Genomic DNA, 22420 nt, shown 5'->3' on the forward strand with positions numbered 1-22420 from the left:
CGTGCTAAACCTGGCAAGGATTTGGGGACTGTGCGATGTGTCCATGTCCCCACTGAAGACAAGCTTTGTTCCTGATCACCGTTCTGTCCCTAGAATATAGCCCAGCCTGACCCACATTACAAACTTCAGTGATTATGGGCTCAGTGGATGTCTGAGGTAGAATACTTAAGACAAATGAGGTTCATTTTGCGGGGACACATGACTTGTCTCAGCCAAAGAAAACCACGTCTCATGTTTGGAGCTGTCCAGAGCTGTTTAGAGCTTGAGGGATAGTGAGTGGCCTTTAAGTTCCTTCCAGCTCTGAGACTTACACTCTGAGACCTTTCCCTGGCTGGGCAGAAATGGACAGAAGACAGAGTAGCTTTCTATCCCTTTGCAGGGAGTACAATGAGGGAGGGGTGGAAACACATGGGCACTTCTCTCCTTGACCAGAGTCTGGTCCTGTGTGTCTTAGACCTGGACCTGGAAGCAGCAGGACACTCCTTGGGAAGGGACATCATCCCTCTTTCTTCCTCCTTCTGTGCTCTAGCACAAGTCCTGAGCAAACCTGGTTGCCTGTGTACTTGCTTAATCATTTCCCCAGGACTCAGAATTCTCATTATTGAAGTCACAACAAACAATCAGGGGCTTCCTAATTAAAAGCCAGGCTTAGGTCTCTCTGGTTGGAACTGGAGTTTGGCATCACTGTATTCCAGAAAAAAAAACAAAAACAAAAACAAAAACAAAACTGGTTAGCAGAGGCCTTAGTGAGAATGTGGTACCCAGGAAATCAGGAAAGAGCCACTTTGGAGGGGTAGAAGAGACCAGGCATTTTCCCTGAGATCAATGGGGATTGTCAGGATAGGTTGTATGTTCCAAAGGACACTCAAGTGGCAGCCAAGAGTAGTGGAAATAATTTGGACTCAAACAGCTAGGGTTTAGGGTGTCTGTTCCTCTGGGTGACCTTGAATGAGTTACCTTATTTCCTTGGGCTTCAGTTTTCTCCTCTGTAAACTGGGAATAGCCATGGTATTTACCTCCCACAATTGCTAGGAGGAGTGAGTAAGTAAAGTGGTGAATGAGGAAGGTTCTGGAAGGATGGCAGCTTGCTTTATGGGAGGCCAAAGTATATTTCTTAGGTGGAGGGTCTTACATTCTTGAATTTCTCTGGCTCACTCCCTGTAGTTGCTTAACAGTGGAGAAATCCTTTTTTGGCCATTTTAAGTAAGAAATGTGGTGATTGATTTTACTCCTTGAAAAAAAAAAACAAAACTGGCTTGAGGAATTTCTGAAAGTCAGCAGGAGGGATGGATGGCCTCAGAATCCATTTGGGTTAATTCCCTCTATTTGAAGGCATGGTACCTGAGAACCAGAGAGGGAAAGATGCTTGCCCACAGTCACACAGCCTGGGAATGCAGAACCAGGAGTAGGACTCAGTTGTCCGATTTGCCCTCTTATGTTTTCTAGTTGTTCGTGGCAGTGCGGCATTTGGCCACAGTCTAAGCCCTACTGGGGAGAGTAGAAGCAGCTTCCCTTTGTCACTAAAGCTGGGATCCTGAACACGCTATTCCACCCAATGCTTGTGTAGGGCCATGTCTCAACACAGAAATGTGCACGTAAAAAAACCACAGGCTGACAGCCTTGTGTGCGCAAACACAGCGATGGGGGAGGTGAAGGGGAAGTAAGTGCTCTCTTGACTTCTGAAAGGAAAACAATTTTCTTTCTTGGTAACTGCAATTACTTGAAAACCATGTCAAAACAGCAGCGTTTCTCCAATAGCATCTCTCTATCTCTTTCTTCTTCTCCCTCCTCCCTTCCCAGTCCTTCCTTCCTTTCTCACCAGTGTTTAAGGGGCAGAAGAAACTACAGGACCATCGGCAGCAGAGATCTCACCCCCCACCCGCTCAGCTGAGATGATGAGCCTTACTCCAAACGGGGTCTCTAAGATGCATGGCTTTTGGTTCCATTTCTTTATAAGGTGGTGAGCTCCGTACTGATGGATGTTTCTGAGAAGCTCAGATGTCCCTTGTCTCGCAGGAACATCCTAGAAAGGTTGTTGGCATGAAGTGAGAGTTGTTGCTCATTCTAATCACGGACGGTCCTTCCAACTTCAAGCCTTTTTTGAATAATAAATAGAGAATATGACTTAGAAAAACAAAGGATGAGTCATTCACTAAACCACAGACCACAGTCACAGGCAACTTTGGGGTAGTTGAGCTCCATGACTAGACTGCTTGGACAACTCTGTGTGTACCCTAAAACACCCAAATACTGGCCATATTCCTACTGTCTGATCTTGAACGACCTGGAGGAGAGCTCCCAGGTTCCAGCTCAAAGACACCTCTGTTTTAGGTTCTATTCAGCACCCTCTGTTTAATTACAAAAACAATTATTTGAACACATTACTATATCATTTTAGCACAGGAATAATTGTGGGAAGACAAAGTCCCTCCCAGGCTAAGCGAATAGGGGACTAACCTATGTATCAGGGATTTAATTTCCACTTCTGCCTCAACCAAACTTATTTCAAGTCCACACTTGGGACCTATTTGGAGTTTGTGTCTCTGTTATTCCTATTTCTAGAAGTCCTGTCTGGTGGGTGTGGTGGGCAGTAACCCAAATCGTATCTACCTCTTGAGATTCGAGGACCCTTGAGTACAAAGGACTGACCTTACTTGCCCCAGGGTAAGTGTTCAGGGAGCAGATGAGGAATGAACGGATGGATTTTAAAAGGAAAATAGAAATTAAGCTCAATGAGGGCAGGGATTTATGTCTTTTATTTTTAAATTTTTCCTCTTGAACACCCAACATCTAGAACTATGCTTGGTATGTAGTACATACAGCACATCCTAACCATTTATTGCATGTGGGAGCGTGGGAGAGGGGTAAATGAATGAATATGAGAACAAGGGCTCCCTTTCCTTGCTAATTGTGTGAGCAAGAGAGAGCAATTCATCTTTTTTTTTAATAGACAAGGAATGGAGGCTCAGATGAAATGATTTGTAAGAAGTTCCTTGATGAAGTGAAATGTAAAACGATATACAAATGTGTATTGGTTACAGATTGGTATAATAACGTTGGAGGGAAGTACATGAGAAGGTGCTCAATATCACTAATTGTCAGAGGAATGCAAATCAGAGCCGTAATGAGATATCACTCTACCCCTATCAGAATGGCTAAAGTCAAAACCTCAAGCAACAACAAGTGTGGGCGAGGATGTGGAGAAAAAGGAACCCCCTTGCACTGTTAGTGGGGTTGGCAAACTGGTGCAGCCACTGTGGAAAACATGATGGAGTTTCTTAAAAAAGAGATTAAAAAATAAGAACTACCTTATGATCCAGCAATTTCACTTCTGAGTATTTACCCAAAGAAAATGAATGGGGCATCTTGTGAAGATATGTACACTCCCATGCTCACTGCAGCGTTCCTCACAAGAGCCAAGTCATGGGAACAACTAAGTATCCATTGATACTTATCCATACTTTATCCATGGATAAAGACGTTGGGACACACACACACACACACACACGCACACGCACACACAGGAATATCATTCAGCCATGAGAAAGAAAGGAGAACCTGCCATTTGCAATGACACAGATAAACCTCCAGGGGATGATCCCAAGTGAAAGAAATCAGACAGAGAAAGACAAATACTGTCTGATGTCTCTTACAGAATCTGAAAAAGCAAACTCACAGAAATACAGAGTAGAATGGTGGTTACCAAGGTTGGGGTTACCAAGGGTTACCAAGTCAAAGGGTGCAGACTTCCAGTTTGAATATATCCTGGAGATCTAATGTACAGCATGGTGATTATAGTTAGTAATATTGCATTACATACTTGAAAGTGGCTAAGAGAGTAGATCTTAAGTGTTTTCACCACAAAAAAGAAATGGTAATTATACAACGAGACAGAGGTATTAGCTAGTGCTATGGAGGTAATTATTTTGCAATATGTGTCTATTAAATCAACACGTTGCACACCTTAAACTCATACATGTTACATGTCAGTAGCGTATATATACCTCAATAAAACCTCTGCAAAAACTCTCCAAACGTCAGTGGTGTACAGCAATGTTTAGGGCTCTGGCAAGCTGGGCTAGGCTGGGTGGTCCTTCTGGTCTTGGCCAAGCTTGTTCACGGGCTGGCTATGTGCTGTTCGGGTTGACCCCTGCTGAGATGGTTGGCGTTAAGTCTAGCAAGTTAGCCCACCCAAGTCCCAATTTGCTAGCATCCAGATGGCCAAAGCAAGTCAAACAGACCCGAGCTCAGAATCACTGTGCCAGGACACTTCAACATGACAATGTAAAGGACATGGATACATTTACTGTTTTTGCAGCCCATCACAAAATGCAGAAGACTTTAAGTTCTTCCTCAGCAGGGAAGACCTGCTATATGGTAGACATAATCAAGTATTAACTTGAAAAACCAAACATCTCAGGGGCCGAGAATCTTAGGGGATAAAAATGCCTGACATACAGCGGGGTTCACAGGCCTATGGATTGGCTGACTGACAGTTGGGTGACCAGTCTTGGTCCAATCAGGACCAAAGCACCTTCTAGGGATGGTCAGGGGTCATGGTACAAAAGATGGCTGCCTGCAGTCTAAATTCTCAGTCCTAAGACTGTGGTCCTTTTTCCTACCTTGGGCCAGGAAGAATCCCCATAATCTAGGTGGGGTAAAGCGGGATTAGTTTCCTTCTCTGCCCCTATTGGAGCAAATGCTCTGGAAGAAGTATTAGCTGAGGCTGCCCAGCCCCTGTCTTCCCACATGTTCACCAGTGCCTTGAAGACCACCATTAGCTTGACAGCCTTTCCAGTCCTCTTCTTGGTAGAAATTTCTCCCCCTCTTTTATAGTGTCCAATAAAATGGGTCAACTCCCCGTGAGTGGAGACAGATTTAAAATCTTTTTTTTTTTTAAAGATTTTATTTATTTATGAGAGAGAGAGAGAGAGAGTGAGCACAGGCAGACAGAATGGCAGGCAGAGGCAGAGGGAGAAGCAGGCTCCCTGCAGAGCAAGGAGCCCGATGTGGGACTCGATCCCAGGACGCTGAGATCATGACCTGAGCCGAAGGCAGCTGCTTAACCAACTGAGCCACCCAGGCGTCCCCAGATTTAAAATCTTAAAAGAGAGATTGGGGGAGCAGGTCTCATCAAAGGCAAGATAAAGGGGTGCCTGGGTGGCTCAGTGGGTTAAGCCTCTGCCTTCTGCTCGGGTCATGATCTGAGGGTCCTGGGATCGAGCCCTGCATCGGGCTCTCTGCTTGGCGGGGAGCTTGTTTCCCCTCTCCTTCCTGCCTCTCTGCCTATTTGTGGTCTCTGTCTGTCAAATAAATAAATAAAATCTTAAAAAACAATAAAAGTCAAGATGAAGAAGACACCTAGACTTCTCAGCCTCCTCCTCCCCCATAAAGTTGGGAGGGTTAGAATCTTCGCAGTAATCTAATTTAACTCACTCATTTAAGGATTAAGAAACCTGAGGCTCAGAGAGGGTTCAGAGAGGGTTAGGTATTAGCCCAAAGGCACACAGCATGTGACTTGCTGCACAGGGACTTGTACCAGGGTTTCTTAATTGCTCTTCTGTTTTTTCTCCCCCATTGGCATCATACTCTTTCTAGTTTGGGGGCCCTTAAAATCACCAGCTAAAGGAAGGCAGCAGATTTATGGGTTAATAAACATTTACAATGAGCTGCTGAAAAAACAGACTCAGGTAGACAGGAATTATTCATTCAAATTAACTATAAATTAAGATCAACCTAATTTAGGCCTATTAAAATGGAAAGCATATTATCTCTCATTCAAAGGAATTTGTATTTGATGCAAATAGAGCAAGTTCCTAAACTTTAGAAATGTTCTTGGATTTTTCATCTGCGTAGTTAACCAATGGAGAATGGGCCCCCCATTTAAAAACAGGGGAACATAAGGAACAATAATTAGTTATGTAAATAATGTGGCATTCTTGTTTATAATTAGTTCAAGAATAAAATAAAATTCACGCATGTCACAGGACTAATTTTCGTATGCAAATGAACAATCAAAATTATAAACGGTAATAATGCAGTTTGGGAGATGTGACATTCTCAATTTATTAGCAGAGGTGCCAGTTACAGCTGATGACGGCTGACGTTGGGAGATTTCAAAGGTGCCCAGATCTGGAAAATTCTCACCCATCAAAGGGAAAAAAATCTAACTGAAATATTTTCACCTGTTTTGTGTTGCTGATGGTCAGAGGGCCCCGAGGGCTTCACCATAGCTGGAGAGAGAGGGGCCACACTGGGGAGCAGGCACTCTGGGAGAATCCTTGAACACATTGCTTTGGAATTTGGCTGATTGAAGAAGCCAAGAGAAGTCATCCTAGCCTGGAATCTGAACTATGTGTGTGATCTTGGGCAAGCCACCAGGGAAGGTGGCTTGCCCAAGATCACACACATAGTTCAGAACCTGTCCTTGCTGGGTCTCCATGTCCCCATTTGAGATGGAGGTTTTGCTAAAGAGCAGGTGGGAGTTTTGGAATCAAACAGATCTGGGTTGGAACCTTGGTTCTACCACTTGCTAACTGCAGGGCTTTCTTCCTCACCTATCTGAACTTATGTTTCCTTGTCTGTAAAATTGCAGTAATATTCCCTGTCTGCAGGCAGTGCTGAATCACCTCAAAGAAGGACTAAGTGCATGTTTAGGGCCCCAGAAAAGCACAGTAGCAGATGAAGCCTAGAAAAAGGATATTTAAATTTTGGCCTTCATGAGAGCTTTGTGTCACTCTGAGAAATAATTTAAAAGTATCTAATACTTTAAATTGAGAATTATAGATAGAATGCATGCATGTGCATTATGTATAGAACAGGTCTTTCTTCTCAGAATGCTGTGAGAGTGAATGGGATTACACGTATGAAATAATGAACACAGTACCTAGAAGTTAAAGCTCTTTAAATCATTGTGGTAGTTAGTGCTCAACAAGTGGTTTGGATTCATTAATCCTTGAGATCTTTTTATCTCCAACCTTCTAGGATTCTACGTGGGGTGGAGGACATTCAGGTGCAGATAAGAACTGCATCTGGACCCACAGGGGCTGACGGGAATTTCCCAAAGAGGATGCCGCAATGCCTATTGGGAAGTGGTGACAGAATCTGCTGGGAGCATCAGTGAAGTTGGTGGTGTGGTGAGGCACAGTGTGACTCTGTGGATTCTAGAATATCTCTTGCAACCAGAAATACATTTCTGCTAGCTCTTAAGACTGAAAATATATATTCTTGATGTCACCAGGAAGATGTGCATCATGTTACCCAAGATTTACCTATCCATCCATCCATCCATCCATCCATCCAAACATTAAGATTAACTGGGCACCAGAAAGTGGATAAAGACCCTAGTCCCCTTTAACTGGTGGCACTCCAAGTTTGGGATGGAAATTAGATATTAAGCAACATTTTTGTGCCAGGTTCCACGTAGAAGCTTTAGTTATATTATCTCATTTAGGGCTAAAAGCTATGGATAACACTTCCAAAATAATAATAGCTACCATTTATTGAGTGTTAACTACGTACTAGGCACCGATTAGCCCTTCATATGAATCTCACTTAATGATCCTGACACTTTTGAGAAGGAGATAATCTTATATTCCATTATTGCCCCAATTCCGAGAGTTTAAGTGACTTGCCCAAGGTCACACAGTCACACAGCACATTAGAAATCAAGCCAAGCCTTATCCCCTGGTCCTTGGACTTCCAGGTGGGCTAGTGTCTGCTTAATGTTTCTTTGGGTGACTGATCTTCTCTTTGAAGGCCTCTCTAGACAGTTGTGGGACGAAGGAAGACAAATGTTCTCCTAGAGTTGTCTTTTCACTCCTTGCCCCAGGAAGGCACCCCCTCTTGGGCTCCCTGCCAGGCCAGCATGTGCTTAGAGCAGCCTGGGCGGGCCCTCTGTGCCAACGCACACAGCTGTCAGGCTTCCAGGAGTTTCTGCTTCCCAAGAGCAGTGGGGGACCCTGCAGGATTAATTGCTTCTTCATCTCCCAGCAGGGAGGCATGGGGCCAAGACAGCTTAGCTTGGTTAAGGATGAAGGGGAAGGCACACAGGTGGCAGAGAACAGGCTTCCTAAGTTCAGGGGGCTCTGCTTTTTGGGTCAAAAGGAAACTATGTGGGCAGAGAAAGGCTTATGGTAGGTAGGGAAGACCATGGAGGGCCTCACTTCCTCAGGGGGTAAGGTGTCAGACCCCAGGGTCTTCTTCCCCCAAGCAGACCCAGAATTACACAACTGGACGAGGCTCCTCAGGAGAACCTGTTTCTGCCCTTTGTTATTCTCATGTGGCATTCCTCCACGTTCTTCTTTCTATTGTTCTTTCCCAGTTATTTTTGGGCACCTGTTGTTTATATGCTCAGGGAATAGCAAGATGTTGCAGGCAGACTCTTCCCCTGACCACACAGAGCTGGGAGTTTAGTGAGGAAGATGAATATCAGCAAATATTGGCACAAGTGAAGACGCATTATAAGCTGGGCTCAGTATTAAGGAGCCACAGGTCTGTCTGGAGCATTTTGTGGGGCATTGGCCAGGATAGGCTTTCCTGAGGGGATGGCACTCTCAGGACCAGTAGATAACTTGGTGAGGACTCACTTCACCTCTCCAAGCCTCAGTTTTCTTGTCAATAAAATGGGATAACAGGAACACCTACATTCTAGAATATTTGTAAGGATGAGATGAGTTGAGATTGGGGAAGATGCATAGCATAGAGCCAGTACATAGTGAGTGCTGAACATGTCATAGCTACAGTCATATTCCCTTTCTATAAAGACATCTTAGAGTGGAAAGCCCATTGTTGATCTAGGGACTGCTGACCAAGGGACAAAAAAGGATGCAAACCTACCATAAGAAATGCTTTGATGGTGAAGCATACAGTAGAAGAAGGTCTTCACCCCTGGGGTTTGTGTGTGTGTGTGTGTGTGTGTGTGTGTGTGTATGTGTGTGTGAGAGAGAGAGAGAGAGAGAGAGAGAGAGACAGAAAGAGAGAGGGAGAAGTATGAAGAGGGTTGCCCAGAAAAGGTGGTACTTGGGCCAAGTCCCGAGTGGTTAACGCAAGTTTACAAAAAAAATGAAGGAGGGAAGGGTTTTGGAGGTAGAAGGAACAGCAGGTGCAAAGTGACACAAGTATAAGAATAAATGTCATCTGTCCTGTTATCTGATACCTGGAGAAATTCAGATGAGCACAAGCGGCAGATCTCCAAACAAAACAAGCTTTAATAACACTGTACTACTATTCCTGATAATGATAACAATAAACATAATACTAACAGTGACCACAAAAGCAATAGCAACCACCCTGCAGAGGGAGGTTATATTTTGCTGGGCATTATAGTTGATGTGTTAAAAACATGTCCTGCTCATTCTTTTATGTGTTACTTGGCTTGATGCCCAACATTGTGCAGGCTACTCACACAGGTAAGGAACTGAGGTTAGAGCATGAAAGAATTTTCTGTTGGACTCAGAAGGGTGAAGGGCTATATTAGGCAACATGAGAAGTCTAGACACTTTCTTCCTTTTTTTTTTTAGAAGGTCAAATTAAAATGGAAATATTAAGAAGGCAGGTTTAGTCCAGTCAAAGATGATTGTGCAGTGGCCTACAGAAATCCCTGTCACGAGGATATTTGATTGGAACCTGGCTAGTTCCTTGCTGGGGATGTTCTGAAGGCACCCAAAGGAGGAGAAGTGTGGGGAATTGTACCAGGAGACTCCTGAAACCCTGTCACTTCTGACATACTGTGATTTTAGGAAGGGAAGAAGGAATTCCTTCTGTGAAAGGTTTTTACAACAGTAGAAAACACTACTGTCTTTCCAGTTTTGTCTGGAGGACAAATTTTGTCTTGAGCCGCATGCCTGGAGGGGCTTGGATGCTTTACTCTGTCAGCTCCTTTCCAGCCCCCAAGAATCATGGTGGTCTCTGCTTGCAACACCATCTGAAACTGTAGCAGAGCCACCTTCCCCCCTCCCCACCACTCCCTCTGCAAACTGCTGTCAGGACTTCCTAATATTCTCCCAGCATTCTTTTCACCCTGCTCTAATCTATCCTTCACCCAGCAGCTAGAGCCATGATTTAAATGGAAAATCCGATGTAATTTCTCCCTGCAGTTTCAACTTATGACCATGGCCCCTCACATCCCAACTGGATCTCCTTCTCCATCATCCCCCACCTAATATGGACAAGCCATACTTTCTTCTTCTGTGACTGTCAAACACTCAGGGTCTTCACACCTTTTTTTCCTAAAGCCTTCTTTCTAAGACTGTAGAAGGCAGGTTCCTTGTTATCATTAATTTCCTAGTTCAACCATCACGCCAGAGAGGTCTCTCTGACCCTTCCCCAGTCACTTCATCATTATTGCCTTTTCAGTTTTTCCTTTTAGTATTTAGCAGTACGTCTTTGTAATTCCTCTTACTAGTTGACATGTGCATGGTTTCTGCCCCCTACTAAAACATAGGCTTCTTGAGAACAAGAACTTGGTTTTTTTGCTCATTGCTCTCATATCTCTAGGGCTGAGGACAGAGTCTGGCACAGAGTCAACCATAAGAAATATGAGTTGACTGAATGAATAATTGCATGGGGACAGCATTTAGCTATGTGTGAAAGATCATATGTTACATTCAGAAGTCTTTTTTTTAATTTTTAATTTTTTTTATAAACATATAATGTATTATTAGCCCCAGGGGTACAGGTCTGTGAATTGCCAGGTTTACACACTTCACAGCACTCACCATAGCACATACCCTCCCCAATGTCCATAACCCTGCCACCCTCTCCCTACCACCCTCCCCCCGCGCCACCCTCAGTTTGTTTTGTGACATTAAGAGTCTCTTATGGTTTGTCTCCCTCCAGATCCCATCTTGTTTCATTTATTCTTTTCCTACCCCTCAAACCCTCCACGTTGCATCTCCACTTCCTCATTTCAGGGAGATCATATGATAGTTGTCTTTCTCCAATTGACTTATTTTGCTAAGCATGTTCCATCCATGTCATCGCCAATGGCAAGATTTCATTTCTTTTGATGGATGCATAGTATTCCATCATATATATATATATATATGTATATATATATATATATATCACTTCTTTATCCATTCATCTGTTGATGGACATCAGGTTCTTTCCATAGTTTGGCTTTCGTGGACATTGTTGCTATAAACATTTGGGTGCACGTGCCCCTTTGGATCACTACGTTTGTATCTTTAGGATAAATACCCAGTAGTGCAATTGCTGGGTCATAGGGTAGCTCTATTTTCAACTTTTTGAGGAACCTCCATGCTGTTTTCTAGAGTGGTTGCACCAGCTTGCATTCCCACCAACAGTGTAGGAGGGTTCCCCTTTCTCTGCATCCTCACTAGCATCTGTCATTTCCTGGCTTGTTGATTTTAGCCATTCTGACTGGTGTGACGTGGTATCTCATTGTGGTTTTGATTTGTATTTCCCTGATGCTGAGTGATGTGGAGCACTTTTTCATGTGTCTGTTGGCCATGTGGATGTCTTCTTTGCAGAAATGTCTGTTCATGTCCTCTGCCCATTTCTTAATTGGAGTATTTGTTCTTTGGGTGTTGAGTTTGCTAAGCTCTTTATAGATTATGGACACTAGTCCTTTATCTGATATGTCGTTTGCAAATATCTTCTCCCATTCTGTCAGTTGTCTTTTGGTTTTGTTAACTGTTTCCTTTGCTGTGCAAAAGCTTTTGATCTTGATGAAGTCCCAATAGTTCATTTTTGCCCTTGCTTCCCTTGCCTTTGGCGATGTTCCTAGGAAGAAGTTGCTGTGGCTGAGGTCGAAGAGGTTGCTGCCTGTGTTCTCCTCAAAGATTTTGATGGATTCCTTTCTCACATTGAGGTCCTTCATCCATTTTGAGTCTATTTTCATGTGTGGTGTAAGGAAATGGTCCAATTTCATTTTTCTGCATGTGGCTGTCCAATTTTCCTAACACCATTTGTTGAAGAAGCTGTCTTTTTTCTATTGGACATTCTTTCCTGCTTCATCAAAGATTAGTTGACCATAGAGTTGAGGGTCTATTTCTGGGCTCTCAATTCTGTTCCATTGATCTATGTGTCTGTTTCTGTGCCAGAAGTTTTTTAAATGCATCATCTACTATTGGATTTCCTCATTTTAGGCATGTGAAATTAGAATAGTTAGGCTGCCAAGTCAAGTTGGATTTAGTGTCATTAGGGTTCCTTCACCCAACAAATATATGTAGGGGCCAAAAACTTTAAAACATTAAACTTAAATGTTTAAAATGTTTTAAAAAAACTTTAAAACATTAAACTTAAGATTAAAATTGAGAATGTCTGTTCATTGAAAAGCACCTTCGAGAGAGTGCATGGTAAGAAACAGAATGATAAAAGATATCTAAAATCCATATACATGACCAATCACTCATATCTAGACTGTGTAAAGGACTCTCGGAGTCAACATAAGAAAAGCAGATAATTCTACAAAGAAATGGGCAAAAGACTTGAATAGGTACTTCACCAAAATGGATATCAAAATGACGAATAAATGCACCTGGTCAGTTTCAGGAGTCCATAGAAAAATGCAGATTAAAATTACAATGTGATATCACTGCACAAAGAACCATGATAGTTAGAATATTTAAAAGGCTAGGAAATCCCCAGTGTTGGTAAGAATGTGGAAAATCTGGAACTATTTTATGTTGCTTGTGGGAAACTAAGTTAATCTGATTGTTCGGGAAATCTATTTGCCATCACTATGAAAGCCAAATTTATGCATATCCTCTGACCCAGTAATTCCACTTATTGATATAAATCCAGCAGGAATATATATATACACATGGGCACTAACAGGCTTGCAAAAGAAAGTTTATAGTAGCAAGATTTGTATTAGTCTCAACTAGAAATAACCCAAATCCTCACAATGGAAGCATGGCAAAATAAATTGTGGTACAGTTGTACAGTAGAAAACTAAGCATCCATGACTGTGAACAAACCGCAGATACTTCTAAAAACATGAACAGAACTCAGAAACAAAATTTGGAGTGAAAGGAAGCAGACACAAAGAAATACACAGCAAGGAAGTCTACCTACACCAAGTTTCAAAGCAAAGTAGTCTATGTGTTAGAAGTTAGAAGGGTGGTATTCTTTCGTGGGGGCAGTAACTTGGGGGTTTGAGAATCTACTGGGGACTGGGGATGAGATGGGAGAGGCTGGGTGTTTTGTGTGTATTGAGCCCAGTGCTTAGGTTATACACATATTTTTTGGGGGGTGGGGAATTCATTGAGCTGCACATTAAGACTTATTCACCTTTCTCCAGGCATGTTATGTATTAATAGAGTTTATTAAAACTAGTTAAGGGGTCCTGCAAGGGGCAAACTGGGCTTGAGTCCAGGAACCATCAAAATCAAGACAGAGAGATTACCTGTGCCATCCTGAAATGGAGTTTCCTGCATTCTAGTGATGCTCCAGACTTGCTGGGTAGCCTCAGGTAAGAGATCTCATTTCCCTTATCTATGAATTGAGACTCTTGGCTCCTTCTCCCCATCAAACCCAGCTGCTGAGTCCCTTCTTCACTGCTCCCATCTCCCCTCAAAGAGACAAACCCTCCTCGCCATATGTCTCTTTGTTTATTTCTACTCACAGCTACCTTTCAAATCCTGGCCTGAAAGGCAAGACAAGGAGGAGCCCCAGCTCCACCTCTGTGAATCCCACAGCCCTCCTCCTGAGATCTGCAGGGGGAGTATGAAATATTTAAAAGCTCAAATTGAAATCCTGTTAGCTCCAGGTCTGGTAGAGCCAGGTTCTCCAACCTCAGAACATCAGTATCTGTTTGCTGGTGCCATTTAGGGACCCTGGCTTTCCAAACCATTGACTGAACCTTTCTGTCAATCCAACACTTTTAGGGTAATTTAACTTAATAATACCTTTGTCGGCACCGACGCCTGTATCTGAAGGGTGATTACCATAGAAGTTATTTTAGGTTGTTTAATGGAATGTAGTAAATTCTCAATTGACAGGGCAGAGCCTCAGAATGGCTTTTCAAAGTGTTTACCTTTCAAAGCTTCCCCCCCTTCACTTTACCAAACTTACTACTTTGAGCCAGTGAAGACTTCATAAATTATTAGCAATTGTTCTCCCCTCGTGTTCACATGCATCATTAATTCTTTGTAAAAAGTTCAAACTGTCCGGGGCTTAATTGTTATCACTGGGAGAATGGCTGGAAATGGATGCGGGCTCTATTATTTCTGTCAGAAATTTTGACTTATTGCACTTGGTATTTTACCCATCACATCATATTCAAGAGACAGAGAGACACAGCAAAAAGAAGAGGGGAGGGGTGAAAAAAAGAGAACATAAATGCTTCTCCTTGAAACAAATAATAATAATAATAATAGTAATAATAATAATATAATAAATATATTTCTGGGGGAGAAATTCAAGGATCCAGATGACAAAATAATAGCTCCAATCCTCCCAAAGAGAGAGGAGGAGAACAGTATTTAGGGGAAATTTATGTTGTAAATTTTGTTGGCTTTAACTGTATTTTTATTCTAAGGTTTGAAAGTTCTGTAATTCTAGGATTCTGATATTTAATGATTCTGAGATGTTGAAACACTTGGTGTCCAAGTTTCCAAGGTTTTTGACTTTTAGGATAAATTAATCCAACAGGCAAATAATCAGGGCTGCCAAGAAGTATAGTATGTCCAGATTAGAATGATATTGGCAATAATCATAGAAATGGCTAACATTTGTTGGGAGCTTATTCTGTGCAGGTACTGTGCTAGATGCTTCATGTCACCTGAAATTAAGTACTATTATTAACCTCATTTTATGGCTAGATAAACTGAGGCACAGAGTGCTTGAGTAACTTGTCTAGGGACACTCAGTGGCAGAGTTAAGCTTTGAAGTCAGGCAATCTGGATCTGGACCCATATGTTTGGAGTCTAAGTATATTGTTTCCTGTATCAAGATACTGTCAATGGTTCTTTTGCCCACCTGGCATGCTGTGGATCAAGAAGTATATGGAAGCTCAAGTGACCACACTGGAATGAGAGTCTACTGCCAGACCATCTCCCAGGTGACCCAGCCCCAGCGTGTCATTTGCTTTTGTGGACACTGCTTTTCCAGTCTAGAAGATCTTCCCTTTCCATTCATCCCACAAGATCACCTCCTCCAAGAAGCCTTTGATCCTGCTCTGCCACAGCTGAAAGTCATTGCTCCAGTCTTTGAAACTTCACAGCTGTTAGTATCAGGGAATACCAGATGGGAGGCATCTGGTAGACAAGCCAAAAGCATGGATCATGGGGTCGGAGGTTCTCGGGTTGGAATCTTACTTTTCCCACTAGATCAATGCATTGAGCTTGAGTTAGGGATTAAGGCTCAGCTTAATCAGTTAAGCCTCAGCCTTCTCATCTTTAAAATGGGTATAACAACCCCTGCCTCGAAGGGCTGTTGCAAGGATTAAAGGGGGTGTTCAAAAGGAGCTTAGTGAATAGCCTCATACACAGCTGGTGCTCAGTAGATGTTGGCTATTTTTCTGGCTTATATTATAGTCATTTGTGAGAATGCCCTACCTCTCATACTGAGTGTTCTGTGGCTCAGAGCATGAAGATCAATATCTTTGGAGGAATATACTGTGGGGTCATTCTCTGCTGAAAGCTTTGTGTTTGTGACATTATTTAACCCTTATAACTGTTCCCTTGAGCCCATGAATAACCCACTCTGTAAATGAGGAGACTGAGTCTTACAGAGGTCAGCCATCCTGCTTATGGTCACAGGGCTGATGTGTGTGGATTCTGGGGCTCAAACTGAGATGGGAAAGCCAGGATTTGTCTGCTTTGCTACACTGCCAAGGAAAGAGGACCATGTTTTTCTCTTCTCTGTATCCTTCACCGGAAGTTCAAGGGGAAATGTTTGGGAAGAGTTCCCTGACAGGACCATGTCTTATCTTAGAACTTTAGCCAGCATGGTAGGGTCACTGTCAGGACAGATCAGGCAGAAAAATAGCAACTTTTCTCAGTTGATTCTTCTTGTGAGTTGCTTTACTTCTGCATCTCCTCCTATTTCTTCCTTCTTTGCTGGTCCTTATGGTCTTCTGACCAATGAGGCAGAAGGATAGATGGACCCTATGTCCCAACAATGGTGGGGGTGGGTGGGAAGACCTGGGCCAGGAGTTAGGACACAGGAGTTTGAATTCTGACCCCTGTCATCTATATGACTTTGGGTACATCCTTTTCTCTCCTTGGATGTCCATTCCCACAACTGCAAAATTGTGTGAGTTGGACTAACCCTTCAGTGGCTTCCATACTGTTTTCTGGTTCTGAAGCAATAAAACCAGATGCTCAGATGAAGTCCTTATGCAGTTCTGGCTTACACTCAAGTCAGATAAGAGGGGCGCTTCTGTGGATGGAGAGGGAATGGGGGTATTGATTCTACCCAAGGCAACTGTAATGAAAACCAGTGTGTCAGAGAGCATAGTCTGAAAAGAGATGACCAAATAGTTCCTAAGGCTATTCTTTCTTCCAACATTCTGTCTCTTGCCATCTTAAACAATTTGTCCCAAGGTTAGAACTTCTCAGTAGAGCAAGGTGAGCTAGTCCAATGCCCTGGAAGTTTGAGCACAGGGAGATTACAGTGATCCTGGCCATTTATTTCTATCTAGCTTTGGAATATGGATCTATAATTTCTTCTATATCATAAGCTTGCCTGTGCCTTAAGTTTTGTGGGTCCCCTGCCAGGTCACTATGTAGTCACCTCTCCAGATGCCTGCTTGCTTGCTTAATGAACAAGGCACTGTCATTATCAACAAAAGGAGTGAGATCATAGCAAATCTTAGCATATCAGGGATTGTCTAGGCTAGTGGTCTACAGGATGGGGTCTCTGTGGCTTTCATGGTGGGTGTAGGGGAAGGAAGGACAAGGGGTCCACCACCACCCTGTTTTAGAGAACACTTACACTCTCACTTCTTTCCATATTGTATGTGTGCTTTTATATTTATAATATTTTACTTTTATTTTCTCCTATTTCACACAGCAGGCAGTGGAGACTAATACAGTGGTATACTGGAGCCCATTCCTTCTGTCTCTTAAGAACCTATTGTATGCCTCTCTTCCAAAATCTGTAATCAGCAAAGTTACATTGATAGCTTGAAATTGGCCATGGTGGGAGTATTTACACCATGAAAATCGGCCAACACTACAAATCAAGGTTTTCTCTAGAAAAGCTAGTTGCTAAACATTTACCAGCACACCACTAGGCTAATATAACAAATATTTATGTACCCCCTACCCAGCTTTGGTAAATCTTGACATTTTGCTATATTTGTTTCAGACCTTTCATTTTTCTTTTAGGAGATAAAATAATACAAAAACAGTTGGCTCCATCTGTATTACTCTTCACAATCTCATTCATTTGCTTCCTGAGCCAGAAATATAGTCCCATCCTAAACTCAGTGTTTATCATGTTTTAAAAATATTTTTACTACATATGTGTCCATAAATAATACATGGTATTGTTTTGCATATTCTTAGATTTATATCCATCGTATTATGCCATATGTATCATTCCACAACTTTTATTTTTAAATACATTTTATGTTTTTTTAAAGGTTTATACATGTTGATATATGTAATTCTAGTTCATTCATTTTAATTTCTATATGGTGTTCCATTGTATAAATATACCAACATTAATTTATTCTTTTTTCCACTGATGGACATGTAGGCTGTTTCCAATTTTTGTACACATCTCCTGGTGCACATATGCAAGAGTTTTTAAGGTATATACTTAGAAGTAAAATTTCTAGGTGCAAGGATATGCATATCTTAATCCCTACTAGGAATTGCCAAGTTGCTCCCCCAAATGGTTGTTCAAATTTACACCCCACCCCCCAGCAGTGAATGAGTTCTTGCCAACAATTGGCATTGTCAGATGGCTTAATATTTTCCAATCTGATGGGTGTAAAATGATATCTCTTTGTGAGTTTAATTTGCATTTTATGATTACTAGTGAGATTGTGCATCTTTACATATGTTCATTGGCCATTTATTTTTCTCTTTTGTGAATTACCTATTCATTTCTTCTGCCATTTTCCCCCTACAGTGTGGTTTGTTTATCTTTTTTTATAAACCAATTAAAGATATATTCTATTTACTAATACTTTGCAATTACATAAAGTGAAAACTTTTCTGCCAGGATATTGTCTTTCAATAGTGTATGGGATATTTTTTGCTCTGTAGATGTTTTAAAGTTTAAGCTAATCACATTTATTAATCTTTTATTTGTGCTTTTGTGTCCAGTTTAACATAGATAGTCTACCCTGGGGTTATACAATATCTTCCTAGCATGTATCATACAATGTTTATTTTTCTCTGTTAGATCTTTAATCGACCTAGAAATTATTTTTGGGCAATATGTTAGGTGGGAATCTGATTTTACTTGTTTTACATGTATGTCCCCCCTGCTTCACCACAATTTAATAAATAGCTCATCTTTTCATTTCTGATTCTAAACACTGGTTTGTAGTTTTTAGTGTAATGAACTTTCTCATTGTTTATTAGATTGATTTGTAGGTATTTGAAGCATTTTATACTATTATAATTTCTTAAAATTTATTTTAAATTCTTAAATTTTAATTTCTATTTATTCATTCTTTGGATAGAGAATAAATCGATCTTTGTAGATTGGCCTTGTATCCAATGACGTTGTTAAACTAATATATCAATGCTAATAATTCATAGGTTCTCTCGGATCTTCTACATACACAATCATGTCACTAGTGAATAAAGACAATTTCATTTCTTCACTCAACCTTTAAGCCTTTAACTTTAACTTTTTTTTTTCTTTCCTATTGCTCCAGCTGGGATCCTAGTATGATGTGGAATAGAGCTGATGATAACAGGCAATCTTTTTTTAAAAATTAAATTTATTTTTTATTTTTTAAAAGATTTTACTTATTTATTTGACATAAAGAGAGAGAGATCACAGACAAGGGGAGCAGGAGAAGGAAGAGCAGACTCCCCACTGAGCAGGGAACCAGATGTGGGGTTCGATCCCAGGACCCTGGGATCATGACCTGAGCTGAAGGCAGATGCTTAACCGACTGAGCCACCCAGGTACCCCAATACCAGGCAGTCTTATCTAGTTCTTGATTTCACAGGAAAACTTTCAATATTTCACCATGATGTTTGGTGTATTTAAATTTAAATAATCAAATTGAAGAAGATATCTTTTATTCCTCATTAAAAGTGTTATCACAAATGTACATTGAATTTTATCAAAAGATAATCTCATCTGTCAAGGTAATCATATAATAGTTATCTTTTTTCTATTAAAGTAGAAAATTATGTTAATTTATTTGTACCATTGTATTCCTACAATAAATATCAATTGGTCATGATGTCTTACCACTTTTATTAATCACTGGATTTGATTTGCAAAATTTTGGAATTTTTGCATGTAAGTACGTGAGGGAGATACCACTTGTAGAGACTTTCCTCATTGAGTTGTCCTGGAATTGTTGAAAATCAATTCACCATATATGTGTGATTCTAGACCCTATTCCCACTTCCCGTCCCGTTTTATTAAGATATAATTGAGACATAATGCTGTGTAAGTTGAAAGTGTACAATATGTGGATTTGATATGTTTATAAATGCAAAACGATTACCACCATTGTATTAATTACCACCTCCATCCCTCACATAGTTACCATTCTTTATTGTGATGAGAACATTTAAAAATCTGTATTTTCTGGACCTGTCTCCTTGTTCATAAAGTGGGGAATATAGAACCAACCCTAGGGATGTTTTGAGGATAAATATTTAGCAGATCTCTCTAAGGCGCTTAACACTGCGTCTGATGTATAATCAAGGGTTAATAAATATCTACCATAATTTTTTTTTTCCCTGAGTTCCCTTGTTCAGCACTTTGCTTTTGCAGGTTGGGGACACTGCCTCTGTGGACCAGAAAGAGTCATAAATCTCTTTTAGATCTCTTGTGGAATAACATCCTCTTTGGCCATGATTTCATTGGCATGTTTACCAGATAGCCACCATTTGTCTGATATTTTACTACGGTTCCTTGTTAAAACAAACGTGAGAACAATTGATCTGAAGTAAGTATGAGTTTATACACTTAAGGAATTAGGATCACCACAACCATTGGGGCATCCTCCGTTTGCCAGGCCAGGCAGGTATGGAACCAAAAACACATGATCCTTTTCCCCAAGGAACTTAGAGTTTAGCATAGAAGACGATGCAGAGATGAGGATGAAGGGAGCTAACTCTGAGTAAGGACTTCTGCTGTGGCAGCCGCATGGGCCAGGCAGTGAATGGTCATGAAGGAAGGTGGGGTGGTCTGGGCTGCCTCTGGCCACACCCTTCCCTCTCTGGGTCTCTGTAGCAATGATCATGACACAGACCTCACTGATGGCTGAGGGAATTCACTTAGATACTCACCAGGTCCCTAACTTAACAGGAGATGCCAAGTCCCTATCCGTCCCTTCTTCCTCACTTAATGGGTCACTGTGTACCTAGGTGACACCACACACACACACGCACACACATAGCCCTGCATATTTATAAAGCACAGATAAGACCTTGTGAGCAAAACAGAGTCAGTAAGAGCTCTAGGCTCAGAAGGCATCTCTCACTTCCCAGAGCAATGCCCATTCCATGAGTCATGGAGGATACATTCATCTGATTCCACATTCCACTATGAGAGACACACATTCCATCATCTGAGCTACTGGACAAATCCTCGGTGCTGTCAGAGACACAAATGGCCCCGTCTGAACAGTTTGGCCACCACCTTCTCTTCGGGCGCCAGGATGCCTCAGTTTGGGGCTCATGTCTAAGTCACATTTGCCGAACTGGGCTGCCAGGACAGCTGGCTCCAAAGTCAATCGCCTCCCCCGCCAAGGAGCTGGGGCTGAATTCTTCTTCATTACAGCCTGGCTGTGGGTTAGGCATTATAAATAACATGGTGCAGACAGCCAGATGGACAGAGTGTCTAACTGGGTGATGGTTCATCTGTCCCAATAGAGACAGCTCTGAAAATAGAATCTGAGGGATTGGGCAGGACCCATGGAGTCATTGTGTCCTTCCCTCGAGTCTAGTGGGAACCTCCTTAGCTCATCTCAGACAGGAAGGTGCCTACCTGTTTCCTTTCTTATAAGACTCCACAGAGAGAGGAAACTCTACTCAGACCTCCTTTACTTTTTTCTTTTGGCAATGATTAGTGCAGTGTGAAAGCTTTATTGCAGCAGGACCTGGGCTCAAATCCTGGTCGAGCCACTTAGAAGCTGTGTGACCCTTGGCAAGTTACCAAACCTCTCTGAGCCTCAGTTCCTTCACCATTAAAATGAAAGACAAAAACAATGCCCAGTTCAAAGGTCAATGTGGGTTTTGGATGGGATGAGGATTGCACTAAATACTTCGGAATGAGAAATATAATTTTAAGGGGGCCTCAGGTTGCCAAGAACAAATACTCAGTCACCTCTTTCAGTATGCATCAGAATGGTGGGGGCTGCCTGTTATCATTCAGGGCAGGCCCAGCTTTTCCTGGATCTGGGGGCTAAATAAGACCCCCTGTGAAGGGACACTCCAGTGCCAGTGAACCCATCTCCTGGTCCTTTATTATTATCCATGAGGAGGAGAAACATGATGGGAGGTCACAGTCTGGGAGTGAGGTCTCAAGTCCTTAGTACATTAGTGGTTGCTGCAGGGAACAGTAAGGTGCCTCTGGGGCTCTATTGACCCCCATGCTCAGCCACAGGGACATCTCCTGACATCTGATTTTGTGTCTTTTTTTTTTTTTTTTTTTAGATTTTATTTATTTGAGAGAGAGAAAGAATGAGTGGGGGTGAGGGGCAGAGAAAGAAGCAGACTCCCCACTGAGCATGGAACCCAATGCAGTGCTCAATCCCAGGACCCTGAGATCATGACCTGAGCCAAAGGCAGACTTTTAACAGCCACCCAGATGCCCCCTGATTTTGTTTCTTAAACATCATTAAAATAGATTTATGCTCTGAGTACGAAAAACCTAACCATTGCTGCAGTAGCCAATGGTTCCTTGGTTTACTCATAGGGCTGTGGTCTGCCTCCAATGACATCATTCTTAGAACACATCTGGGGGTGAAACTCCTTCTTCCATGGCTTCCTGTGTCTGCGGTATTCAGTCCAAGCACTGTTCCTTGACATTCAGGGCCTCCCCAACCTGACGTTGCCCTCCACCCCTGGAAGCTCCTGCCCACATTTCTCCCAGTCATTGGTCCCCTAAGTATTAAGCTCCAGGACATGTTCTGAATCTGTTTTATGGGCTGAAGCACATTTATCTGTGCTCACTGCTGTTTCCTCACCTAGAATGCTACTTATCTGCTTCTCTGTGTAGCCCCAGGCTATGCTTATTCTTCCAGGCCACACTAAATTGTCCTCTCCTAGCAAAATGTTTCTATTTTGATCCCTTC

Source organism: Lontra canadensis, unplaced genomic scaffold (assembly GCF_010015895.1).
Source record: "Lontra canadensis isolate GAN:19392208 unplaced genomic scaffold, GSC_riverotter_1.0 scaffold87, whole genome shotgun sequence".
Taxonomy (NCBI): domain Eukaryota; kingdom Metazoa; phylum Chordata; class Mammalia; order Carnivora; family Mustelidae; genus Lontra; species Lontra canadensis.